We start from the raw sequence: 12,943 nt of genomic DNA, 5'->3' as shown, positions 1-12,943 counted from the left end.
GGAGTGGGAGAGGGAGAAGCAGGCTTCCCACAGAGCAGGGAGCCCGCTGCGGGGCTCGATCCCAGGACCCTGGGACCATGACCTGAGCCAAAGGCAGACGCTTAACGACTGAGCCACCCAGGCGCCCCTTTCCTTAACTTTTTAAAAACACTCAATTTTAGAATAGTTTTAGATTAACAGAAAAATCATAAAGACATTACAGAGACTCCCCATATGCCCCACACCCATTTCCCTCTATTATTAGCATCTTATATTTGTGTGGCATATTTGTCACAGTTAATGAACCAATGTTGTTATTATTAACTAGAGCCCATAATTTATTGATATTTTCTCAGTTTTTGTCACATGTCCTTTTTCTGTTCCAGGAACTCACCCAGGAAACCACATTGCATTTAGTCTTCATCTCTCCTTAGGCAGCCCTTGGCTGTGAGAGTTTCTCAGATTTTCCATGACCGTGGCAGTTTTGAGGGGTACTGCTCAGGAAGTTTGCAGAATGTTCTTCAGTTACGATTCAACTGATTAGACTAGGGTTATGGATCTTGAGGAGGAAGCTCTTTAAATGTTTCATCTTAACTTCTGAACATCAGATGGTCATTCCTTTAGCTCTCTTCAAAGTCAAATACATGGTTTTAGGCTGCAAGAAACTCACACTGGGCACATGCTGTTCCTGTGCCCTGCATGGTTATTATTATTTGCCTCCAAGCACCTTTTGCTGTTTACTCTGCAAAAGAATAAAGGCATTTTTAGAAACTGCAGATGTGCTTGGCAATAGCTGCTAAAAGGAAAGGTGTGTATAGAACTCACTTCTAATTATAGTTGTTGTGCAGCATTAAGAAATTGAACTGTAGCAATGGATTATTTTAGTCACAAACATGAATGGCATATAAATTCTCTTTCCCTGTGAAATTGGGGATCTGTTTTTTTTTCTGAAGTAATTTGTGCCCTTTCTATATTTAATTGTAATTGCTACAGGAATTAGACTTATCTGTAATACAGTCGCTGTTTTCATACCTTCCAGCAGAACTAAGATTTGGAAAAACTGTACTAAAAAGTACGCTAGATTGCAACAGAAAGAGAACTCTCCACCAATATCATTTATAAATATCATTGCAAAAGTCTTAAATAAAACATTAAAACACACAGTATAGCAGCTCATGAAAAAATAACAAATCACAAACAAGCAGGATTTATTCTAAGAAAACCAGGGTGAGTCATGATTGGAAAATTCAATAATGTAATTCTTTATAATAAGAGAGCTGAAGAGAAAGATCGTCTAATCATCTCCACAGAGGTAGTAGATAAGGCATTTAATATAGTTAACTTTTACTCAGGTTAAAAGCATTCAATAAAATAACAATGAAATTAAATTAAAATTTCCTTTGCATGGTCTTGTGTGTGTGTGCGTGTGTGTGTGTGCGTGCGTGTGTGTGCATGCTTTAGCTCAAAACCCAGCATTTTAGTTAATGTGGTAACAGTAGGAATTTTCCAGTATAGTAAGGAATAAGACAAGGATGCCCATTATCCTCACTACTATTTAATACTGGGTTAGAGGTACTAGCCAATACAACTGGGCAAGAAAAAGTGATTAGAAGGATACAGATTGGAAAAGAAGAGACCAAACTCTGCAGGCAACATGCTTTTACACATATGCATCCAAAGAACTGATGAAAAAATTATGTCTTTTTCACGCCATATACCTGTATATATTCCAAATGAATCAAAGATCTAAATGTCAAAAATGAAACCACATACATACTAAATAGGAATGAATTTCTTTATAGCCTGGGGGTGGGAAAAATTTCCTTTGTTGTGATTTAGAATCCAGAGCAATTTAAAAATTTCAAAAATTTCTTCAACATACAAATGTGCATAGTAAAAGACACCTTCCATAAAGTAAAGCAAAAAATGACAAGCTGGGGAAAATACCAGCAACTTAATCACAAAGCACTGTTAGTGCCTTCTAGCCAAAGACCACCAAACACACATCTGTGGATGGATAAGGTAGGCTTATCACCCTGCAGCAAGAAGGTGGAGCATCACGGTGAGAGGCACGAAGTGGGTTGAGTCGAGCTTTGGTTAGGCAACTTTGAAGGGGTTTGAGGAAGTGGGGTTTTGCTCTGGTTTGGATGCTTTCAGGAAAAAAAGGAGCAAATCTCTTACTGGGTATATATTGACAAACCTTATCTCTAAGATGGGAAAATGAATCAAGGTGAAAGCTACCGTTGTTAGAGAAGTAGCCGTCCCTCGTGTTAGCCAGGATAGGAAGACGTGTGGCATTTTTGTGGTTGGTGTGTAAGCTTCTTTTTGTCTGAGCTTAGACAAAATTCTCAAATGGGGTTGTGTTTGGTGGGGGTCTCACTTCATTACAGCTGCAAAGTGGACTTCTCCGATGTTGGCGCTTTATGAGGCTGTGTATGTCCCACAGGAGACTAGCCCAGGCTAGCCATCAGTACTGGGCAACCTTCGGGCAGCGTGCAGGCTACCTCTCAGATGCCGGGGCTGCTTCTCTTTCTCCGAGAACTAATACCCTTAATATATAAAGAGCTTCTAAGAAGAGAGATGAGCCTAAACCCCTGATTACACCTGTGTTATTTAATGTAGCTGCCGATTGTCACGTGTGGTGATTTTTTTTTAAGATTTTATTTATTTATTTTTATTTGAGAGAGAGAATGAGATAGAGAGAGAGAGAGCACAAGAGGGAAGAGGGTCAGAGGGAGAAGCAGACTCCCTGCTGAGCAGGGAGCCCGATGCGGGACTCGATCCCGGGACTCCAGGATCATGACCTGAGCCGAAGGCAGTCGCTTAACCAACTGAGCCACCCAGGCGCCCACGTGTGGTGATTTGAATTAAAATTAATTAAAATGAAATAAAATTAAAAAATTCGGTTCCTCAGTTGCACCAGCCACATTTCAAATACTCGGCAGCATACAAGATCAGTGGCTACTGATTTAGATAATGCAGGTATAGAATGTTTCCATCGTTGTAATTATGTTGGACAGCCCTGCTAAACAAAAGAACTAGAGAAATAGAGAGTATACTGAAAAGGAAATGAAAATGGCTTTGAAATGTTGCCCAAACTTGCCCCAAAGAGAAATGAACATCACAACTCCACTGGGATCCATTTTGCCTTAAAAGATTAGCAAAAATCTAAAAGCTTGATGGCATATGATATTGGTAAAGCTGTGGGGAAGGAGGCATCCTCATCTATTGCTGGTGCAGATGTAAAAAATGTAGAACCCATATAGAGGGGAATTTGGTCGCGTCTGTCAAAATGACAGGCACACTTACTCTTTGACCCAGCAATTGCACAGAGTCCCACCAAAGATCACAGGGAAACATAAAAGGCTTGTGATGACTAGGCTACTTTCAATAGCTAAAGACTGGAAAGAAACCAAAGTTTGATCATTAGGAAAGCGCTTGAATAAACCAGAGCATGCCCACATGATGGAGTACTATGCAGCTGTACAAAGTACTGAGGCACATCTCTCTATGCCAATATGGAGTGCTCTCCAGGATATATTTTTAGGTGAGATAACCCAGGTGGACAAAGTAAGTAGGGTCTGATATTGTTTGGGAAACATACCCACAGGTGCTTACAGGTACACGTACACATAATCTGTTTATATTTAAAAAACAAACAAGAAATAGAGGGTTAAACATTTAAAAATGGCAGTTTTATTAGGGAGGGGTAGAATGATAGAAGCTAGATTTCTCATAAACATGGTCTTGTTTATTTGACTTTGGAACCCTGTAAGTATTTTATGCAACTGCAAAATCTGCAAGTATTTGAAAACTTTTACATTGAAAGTAACAATCTGTAAGAATTGAAAATAAAAGGAAAACCATGAACACGAACGTATATCCATTCGTGGTGGCAAGATTAAGCAGTGAAAATTATTCTTAGTGATTTTACACATGAAGGTTTGGTAGTACCTCCATAATGAAATACACTCTAATAAGAAAAATAAGATCTTCCAAAACCCACAAACAAACAAAATCAGCTTACACTGTTGTCAAGAGTCATATTTTGGGGGATAGTGTTGGTATTATTATTCTGAATCTGTTGGGTGTGTTTTCTGGGATAAAGCAAATGAGTAATTATATTATATTTGAATTCTAACATCCTTGTTGTTTTGGAACTCCAGATTCTCCATATGGGAAAAGGGGGGTCCAGATGAAGACCAGAGGTTAGAACAGAGTGATCTTGTATCAGTGAGAAGCAGATGGAAGAGATGGTATTGGGGGGTGAAGGGGACCCTTACTTAGACTTTTCCCATTTGTTTGGCTAACTCCAGAGAGTTCTTCAAAGTAAGATCTGGCAAACTGTGCCGAAGAGTGTATTTCTGGAGGAAATGCAAAGCATATAGTTACAACATTTTGCTTCAAGTGGCAAGACCAAGGGCATTTTTCATTTTGACAAACAGAATTTGAGTTAAACCTAGGGACTGTTGAGGGGTGGAGATGAAGGGATTTATCACGAAGGCTTGAAACCTGAGCTGGGACTTCAGGCTTTTGTCCAACAAATCTAGATTCGGGAGGAAAGATTCTGCATGGACACTGGCGTGTGGACTCTGACTTTCAATGTGGACATTGAAACTGGGGCCTGGCTCTGAATCCCAGGCAGTTTAAGGGGGAGAGAAAAAAGCTATTGCTACTCTCATCTCAGCTGGTTTTGTCCCATCCATCCCTGGGGAGCCATATACCATGAACTGATTTGAAAAGAAGAGCAGTGTTAGAGAAGGCATATTGCGGATTTTTTTTCTGTTATTAATTATTCTTCACTATCAATATGCTTTTGAAATAAACACTTTAAAAAGAAGCAGACTGAAAGGGTGAATTTCTAAGCAGAAAAAAAAAAAAAGTTGTTTTAGGATCAGACCGAGCACATTGTTAAGCATTTGATCTTCATTCATTCGTCTCCTAAATATTTTTAAAGCACCTACTATGTTCTTGATGGTGCTGCCAGGTTCTGAGGTGACCTGGAGGACAGGTGGCCGCTCGCAGGGAGTAATCGATGTGTGAAGTTTGACTTCCATTAGATTACATTAAAAACCGGTTGTTATTTAAGATTTATATGATTACAGGCAGTTATCTCGGGTTCATTTCCAAAGGCCCATCTGAGTCAGTGGGGCTTTGATGACAGTGACAAGACAGCAGCTACATGAAGCGTCTCTGCAGAACCAAGCTCACCAAAGAAACGATTACATAGGAGGCTTAGCTCAGGAAAAAGGAACTGAGAACTAACAAAGCTCTTTATCTTGGTTTCCAAAGTGCTGTGGTTTAACATATAAAAAGGGCATTCCCCTGGAAGTTTCTTTCACACATAGAGCCATGAACATCTTCTCTGCGCAGAGGATTTTTCTCCTCTGACTTATGTATTAGATTAAAATAGCACTTCACTTCTCTTCAAGCCTGAAGACAGGATTACACTGGAGTCTGGGTCTTCCATTTGGAAATGGGAATTGTTAACCAGCAGGTAATGAGACTTGACTCCTAACCAGCCAGTCCTCACTGTTGGCACCTTCTGTCCATAAAGTTTCCCCGGGTGACATGAGCAGCAGAGGTCTATAAATATCAACACTGTTATCTCTGTGCCCTTTTCCCCTTACACTGACAGCACATTTTAATGGTTGTTTTTCCTGGTCAGATCCAGCTGCCTCAAGACATTGCAATATTTATTTCTTGACTTATTTCTCTCCTGACTTTTCACTCCTTAAAACAAAAGGAGAAAGAGAGAGTGAGTAGATGAGCATCCCTTTTGACGCCTCTCTGGTTTAAACTGTTGACGGTCCAGACCCGAGACAGGTTATATCTGCTGTTATTTTATACCTTGTCGACATGTCTCACTCATATTCCCTGATTCAGAGAAACGCTAGGATTGTACCAACTTCTCTTTAAAGAATCTACAAAACAAAGCGATCCGATAGACAAACTCACTAACAAGGATTATTGACCACTTGGATTTCTGATATTAAAAAAATAATGTGAGTTGGTAGAAAAGTCAAATCATGGCTAGAGGAATTTCTGACATGTTCTGTAGAACATGTTTTTGTAGCAATATTTTCTAATGTGATTAGACATTATAAAGTTCTAATAGCATAGTATTATAATTAATGATAATATATTAATATTATAAAGTGCTAATAACTTCCACAGAGTGTTATAATATCAGGTCTGCAGAGACTTGCATTGCTGATCCAGCCTCCCTATTTTGCCATCGTGGAAAACGAGGAACTGAGGAGTTAAGGAACTTTCCCAATATCACATCACTAGACTTCAGTCTATTCCTTTCTGCAAGATAATTCTATTTTAGAGAACAAAAGAAGGAAATATCTAAAGAATGTCCCCAAATAAGAAGTCTTCTTTTAAAAGAATGCCTTAGTTCAAATGGCACCTCTCCAGGGGCGCCTGGGTGACTCAGTTGGTTAAGTATCTGCCATTGGCTCAGGTCATGATCCCAGGGTCCTGGGATGGAGCCCTGTGTCAGGCTCCTTGCTCAGCGGAGAGTCTGCTTCGCCCCCTCCCTGTCCCTCTGCCCCTGCCCCAGCTCGTGCATGCTCTCTCTCTCTCTCTCTCTAATAAATAAACAAAATCTTAAAAAAATGGCACCTCTACAGAGAGGACATCCTTCAGCATATCCTTACTCAGACTTATTTATCTAAAAAGAGCTCTTCCTGAGTTTATGGATTTATTACATTCTGGTGTCTTCTGCATTAGAATGTCAGCTCCAGGTGGGCAGAAGTCCTGTCTGTTTTGTTCACTGATATATCTGAGCCCCCAGGACAGTGCTTGGCTCCCAGGTGATGCTCAATACTTGAAAGAATAAATGAGCGAAATGAAATCTGGTTGCCACCAGAGCCAAGGACCAACGACAGCAGGAACAAAAGTAAGATATGAAAAGGCTGAATGTTATCATACTGCAACTAAAAATAATATTAAACTGGGGCAGCTGGGTGGCTCTGTCGGTTGAGCAGCTGACTCTGGATTTTGGCTCAGGTCATGATCTCAGGGTCATGAGATTGAGCCCTGTGTCGGGCTCTGTGCTCAGTGCAGAGTCTCTTTATCCCTCTCCCTCTCCCACTTGTGTTCCCGCTCTCTCTCAAATAAATAAATAAAATCTTTAAATAATAATAATTTTAAAATAATAATAATAAACTGAGTGGCCATTTTGAGAATTTTCCTACAAATTCCATCCTCCCTCCTGCCCCATGAAAGCTAAGAAGACCCTGGATGTTGCAATCTTCTCAATATACCCAAGCCTTTACTCATTAGGGTCAGATGGCATTTAACTATTTAATTTACGCTGTCTAGGGGCGCCTGGGTGGCTCAGTCGGTTAAGCAGCTGCCTTCAGCTCAGGTCATGATCGCAGGGTCCTGGGATCGAGCCCCATATTGGGCTCCCTGCTCAGCGGGGAGCATGCTTCTCCCTCTCCCTCTGCCTGCCGCTCTGCCTACTTGTGCTCTCTCTATATCTCTCTGTCAAATAAATAAATAAAATCTTAAAAAAATAACCTATTAATTTATGCTGTGTAGGTATTTTATAATGATATTTCAGCTATTGGAACAAAAAGTGCCAGCAGTGTCAGCAAGAAGAAGGGGAAGCAAAGAACTAGAGCTAGGCGATCCACATAATAAACGTTCAGCTCTTGACTGTCCCAAGGTCCTGAGTATAGGTCTTGGGATCTCAAGATGCTGCTAGTATTGGGGCGCCCGGGTGGCTCAGTTGTTAAGCATCTGCCTTCGGCTCAGGTCCGGATCCCAGGGTCCTGGGATCGAGCCCCACATCGGGCTCCCTGCTCCGTGGGAAGCCTGCTTCTCCCTCTCCCTCTGCCCCTGCTTGTGTTCCCTCTCTTGCTCTCTCTCTCTGTGTCAAATAAATAAATAAAATCTTTAAAAAAAAAAAAAAGGGATGCTGCTAGTATTGATGTCCTTCTCTGTGTGTGCCCAAACAGCCCAAACTCATGCATGTTGCCTGTCATCTTGTGGTGACTCTAAAAATTCAATTTCATTGAATTCGAAACAATTTCAGTTATTGAGCGTGTACTGCACAAATTATTACCGTAGGCGTTTTAGGGAGAGATATATGAAAGAGGTCGAGTTCTGATAAATGGTGGCCGTTTGATGTATGGCCTGCTTGGCACATTGCCTGCAGGATGCCCGTGGCAGAGAATTTTTTATCTTACAATTATGAGGCAGGAAGGATAGAGGAGTCCTCTCTGTTGGATTAGTAGGGAGATAATTAAATCTGAGGACAAAGATGTCGAATCTAAAATAAGTTCAATGGGAATAAAGAGACTTCTAATGACCCAGCTAAGACACATTTCCAATCAAGAGAAAAACAGGAAAAATAAAAATGAAACAACCAGGCAATGAATGCATTGGCTGCTCAAAGGCACAAAAGATTTAAAGATTGTTTTCTTAACATTTATTCGAATAAACACAGCTTTCAGTGCCCGACCTCCATTTTATGTAAGGTCAAGAAAAGCAGGAAAGGAAGAATAGAGAGCTTTCAGATGGAAATAAATGCCAAAGAAAGATGGCGCTCTAGGCAGGTGAACACAACAAAAAGTCACCCCAAGTCCCCACTGAGAGCGGACTCAGCAAGAGACTGCGCGCGTATGAGGAATTAAAATGGGGTGTTCAGCATCCAACAGGAAAGAACCTAAAAAAAGAGAAAAAGATTTGTCATAAAATCCAAATAAGTTGTCTAAACAAAAGCCAACACAAATTTTTCCCCCCGAAAGGTATTGTTGCTTCAGTTTCTGACATTTATTATTGGCTGAATCAGGTACCAGTGGTTCCACAGGTAGCAAAAGCCAACTTGTAAGCCAGAGACAATTTCCACAAGACAGACACAATGTATCTCGGCGATGATATACCAGATTCCTTCCCTGTGTTCCTCGCAGTTGGTTGTTGAAGACAATCCTACAGGAAGATGCTGGAGCCATTTCTAACAGCGTGGGACCCGTGTGTTAATCATGATGCTTTGGACGTAGGGGATGGGAAAACCAAATAAAGCAGCTTCAACAATAAGAGGAAAATGGATTACCACCTGTAACAGTTGAGTCAGGAGGTGGTAGGTGAGGCGGGGTCTCCAGGTCAGTGAGCTCCGCGGCTCAGTGCTGTCGGGCTGACCTAGATTCTTTCCATCGGTGTGGTCTGCCAATCTTTCCACCTGTGCTGCTCCCCCGATCTTCACAAAATTGCTGTAGCAGCTCCGAGTATCACATCTTCACACTGTACCAACAGCCGGAAAAGAGCAGTAGTACCAAAAGGCACATGACTATCCTTGAGCCCCTGTTGGAAGAGGAAATAGAACCTGAGCAGAAGCTTCCAGACCCTCCCATGTTGGAATGGCACGAATTCTATCAAATGCCATTCTTAGCCAATCAGCAACTAGAGGAATCGGATTATCGATTGGTATAGATTAATCAAGAAGTATCTTTAAGCAGCAGGGAGGGTCCAGCCAGATAGATGCCTGAATAAAATCAGGATGGTGTTAGTCAGGAAGCCGAGTGGGTGTGGGAGGAAGGCTGTTGTATGGGCAGCTATGGTGTGTGCCATACCCCCTCTCCCTTTATTTACACGCGAGAGCAGTCCCTCTTTGTGGTCTACAGTTCTATGCGGTTTGACAGATGCATAGAGGTGTGTAACCACCACCACTACCATCAAGATCTAGAAAAGTGTATTGTGAGAGTGGGTGGTAGGTTTACGATCAAGGGGCATGGACTTACTATTGTGGTACAGACAAGCATGAGAGAGTCATGGTCCTCACAGCCTTCGCCCTGTCTGAATACACTTCCAGGAAATGGAGAGAGGGAGGTTTAAGCAGCTGGTTATGGGGGCTTGCAGAAGGGAGAGACCCCCACTCTGGAGCTATAGATGATCTCATCCTTGGGACTATGTATGGCCACCCAAAGAGCCATTTCTGATGGCTGCCCTGTGGTTGACCTGATGGTTCGCTTCCCTCCGCAGGACTCACAACCCTTGCTTTATTTTGTCCGTCCTTCTTGTTGCCCCTCAGCTAGCCAGCTGGGGTTGTTCAAGTTCTCTGTTGGGATTCAGGACCTGCTTCCAGTCCAAAGCAGAGAGCTGAGTCTGCAAGGGGCCTTATTCCAGAGAGGACTAGCTGACTTCAGGATGCTGCTACCTCAGGTTTGCCTTTTGATCTTTATTGTGGCAGGTAGATGATGCTGGCAAACTATTTTAGGAGAGAGGCATGGCCTCTGAGATGAACCTGAACACAGTAAATAACATTGTAAAATAAAATGATTATAGCAAGAAGGGCAAACACAGTAGCTAACATTTACAAACCAAGAGACTGTCCAGCGAGAGCAGCTTTCCAGTCCCGGTCAACAATACTGACAGTGTTTAGAGTCCCAGGAATGAGCCCAGTGCTGGCTACGGCCACAGTCATCTATCCCGGTTGCTTTCTTCCAGGGAGCTGGGACCCAGTCTTTGCTGCCTGGGGCCGGCACTTGCCCATAGAGTGCCTTGGTGAAAAGTAGCAAAAATCTCCCCTTCCTTTACTTTATTTAGATCACTTAGGAAAATCATTGCAATAAGCAGTAAAATTGTACTAGTCCTTATACAAATCCTTGGAGCATGAACTCTGAATGGTGCCTCTTAGGCTGCAAACAGCAGAGCTGTGTATCATTGCTCAGAACCCAGTGGTTTGGAAGATAAGAGTAAGACCCATTGCCTCAGAAATGTACCAGGTCTGGACCAATGGCTTGGAGGTTTCCTGGGAGTTTATTAATTTATTCGTTGGGCATTTACAGAGTGATTTTTCTGTTCTAGGTGCCGTGCTAAGTGCTAGATGAACATTAGCTCTTTTAATCTTCACAAAATAACAGTGAACAGGTATTAATTTCATCCCTATTTCACAAACAAGGAAATCAAAGTTTAGAGAGCTTGTTTTGCTAGCCCCTCATTCACAGGGTCAGGAGCTAACAGAGCTTAGCTAACATCTTGATTGAGCTGATACTAAAAGCTCTGAATGTATATATGAATGTGTACGTATAAATATATATTTACAGATAACAATTCTGGTGGAATTGGTGTCGATGATTCCTCCAGACATTCCTATTGTATCTTTTTATTTTCATATAGTTTTGCTGCATTTCTCAGAAAGAAATGAGGGGCCCTGTGATCCCTAAGGTGTTGCAGGAGACGATGATGTAAACACATTAAAAATTGCAAAACTGAAAGGGAAATGTCTCTCTTTTTCGGATGGGAGGGCTAAAAGCTACAAGTAGCCGGTCAGTGGTCGGGGTGAATTGCATGGTGCTTCCGTGGCTCCTGTTTCAGTGGGGGACCAGTGTCCTTTTGCTCAATTAGGAGGATTAGCCTTCCAAATTGGGAGCATGTTGGCCACGATTCAAGCCCGGAGAGGCTGAGCTTTCTCAGCGATAATCCTTACCATCTTAGGAGAAGCGACGTGACGGCTTCCTTCCAAGCACAGGCGAGAGGGGAACCTCCGTGGCCAGAGACCAGGTTTTTCTTTCTTTTTGGTTTCTGTCGGTGTGGGAGCACAGCATCTGGCCCGACAGCACATCAGGGCTAAGTCCGCCTTCCTTGCCACCGGGTCTGAGGGAAGCTGATTGGAAGTGAATGAGGAATGAAAAAACTTACTCAGCAGTTTCTTCCTTGGTTCTCTCACATGAGGGATTCTTAATGTGACTGGCTTCCTCTTCCTAATTAGATTGAGCAATTGGGATTCCCCAGTAACCTCAAGTTTTTCTATGGAAGTCCCGCTCTCCATCGCACCTTCCTGCCCCCCTGCACCATATAGGCGCCTACTTGCAGAGAAGCCCACATCTCCTCTTCAAAGCAGAGAAGAGGTTCGGTGCCAGGTCCTAGGTGCTGGCTCTTCAAGCCTGTCGGATTCAAGAAGCAGGTGCAAAGCACTTTGCCGGCCACTCTGGGGCAATGGAAGGGTGGGCAGGACAGTCTGGGAGCACTAGGCTTCCATGAATCATTCATGCATTCAGTTAACACATATTTATCGAGTACTTACTACGTGCCAGGCACTGTCCTAGGCATGGGGGATACAGCAGCAAACAAATGAGACGAAATGTCTGGACTTTCTGGTGGGGGAGACAGATGATAAAAACATAAGTAAGCAAACAGAGCATGCTCCATCAGGAAAAGTGCAACAAAGCAACTGTTGTGATCTAAGCATGTGTATTCAGAAACACACCCCTCCTGGTGCTCTGTGTTGGTGCAAAGTACTCTGGGTTTGCAGTGGAAGAAGAAATTCTTTTTGACAGAGGAGAGGAGATTCGTGGAAGACTTGGAGCAAATGGTGAGATTGAAGCTGGCCCTGAAGAAAGGTTCGGCCAGGTAAATGAAGACAGCCATCCTGCAGGGGGCCGAGGACAGAAAAGCTTCCCAGGCATTATGAGACATTGCAGCAAAGGCTCAAGGGTGAGGAAAGGGGATGTAAAACACAGAGGGGCCAAATAGCTTACTCCAGACTTAACGGTGGGTGGGGTGACAGGTAGAACAGGAAGAGTCCAGCAAGGTATAGAGAGGCCAAGTGATGGAGGACTTTGACTGCGAAGGATATGGATTGAACTCTGCGCACAGTCGGGATTAGACTAAGTGTTTTCTGTGAGGAGTGCCCTGAGCAGATGTGTTTACAGAGGGCAGTGTGTCCGCCGGATGCCTCATCCAGGTACAGGGAAACACCTGGATGTTGTTGGCCCTGGTGGCTGAGCCCTAGCGGCCTTGAGATGGGAAAAGTCTTTGGTTTCCCTTAAATACAAGGTGGCACTGTCTTATGACTCAGATGATTCAGGATAAGAAGCTAGACATTTACATTCAAATGTGATCTTTCTTTCCTTCCCAAACCGCTGATATTCAAGTTCAAGGGGAGTAAACTGAGGCTGGAATGGACAAATTCATAGATTCTTCCTTTACAGCTGTGGTTGAGCAACCC

This window comes from Callorhinus ursinus, unplaced genomic scaffold (assembly GCF_003265705.2).
Source record: "Callorhinus ursinus isolate GAN/ISIS: 27379988/994484 unplaced genomic scaffold, GSC_fseal_2.0 scaffold26, whole genome shotgun sequence".
Lineage (NCBI taxonomy): Eukaryota > Metazoa > Chordata > Mammalia > Carnivora > Otariidae > Callorhinus > Callorhinus ursinus.
Note: the sequence above shows the minus strand (reverse complement) of the source record.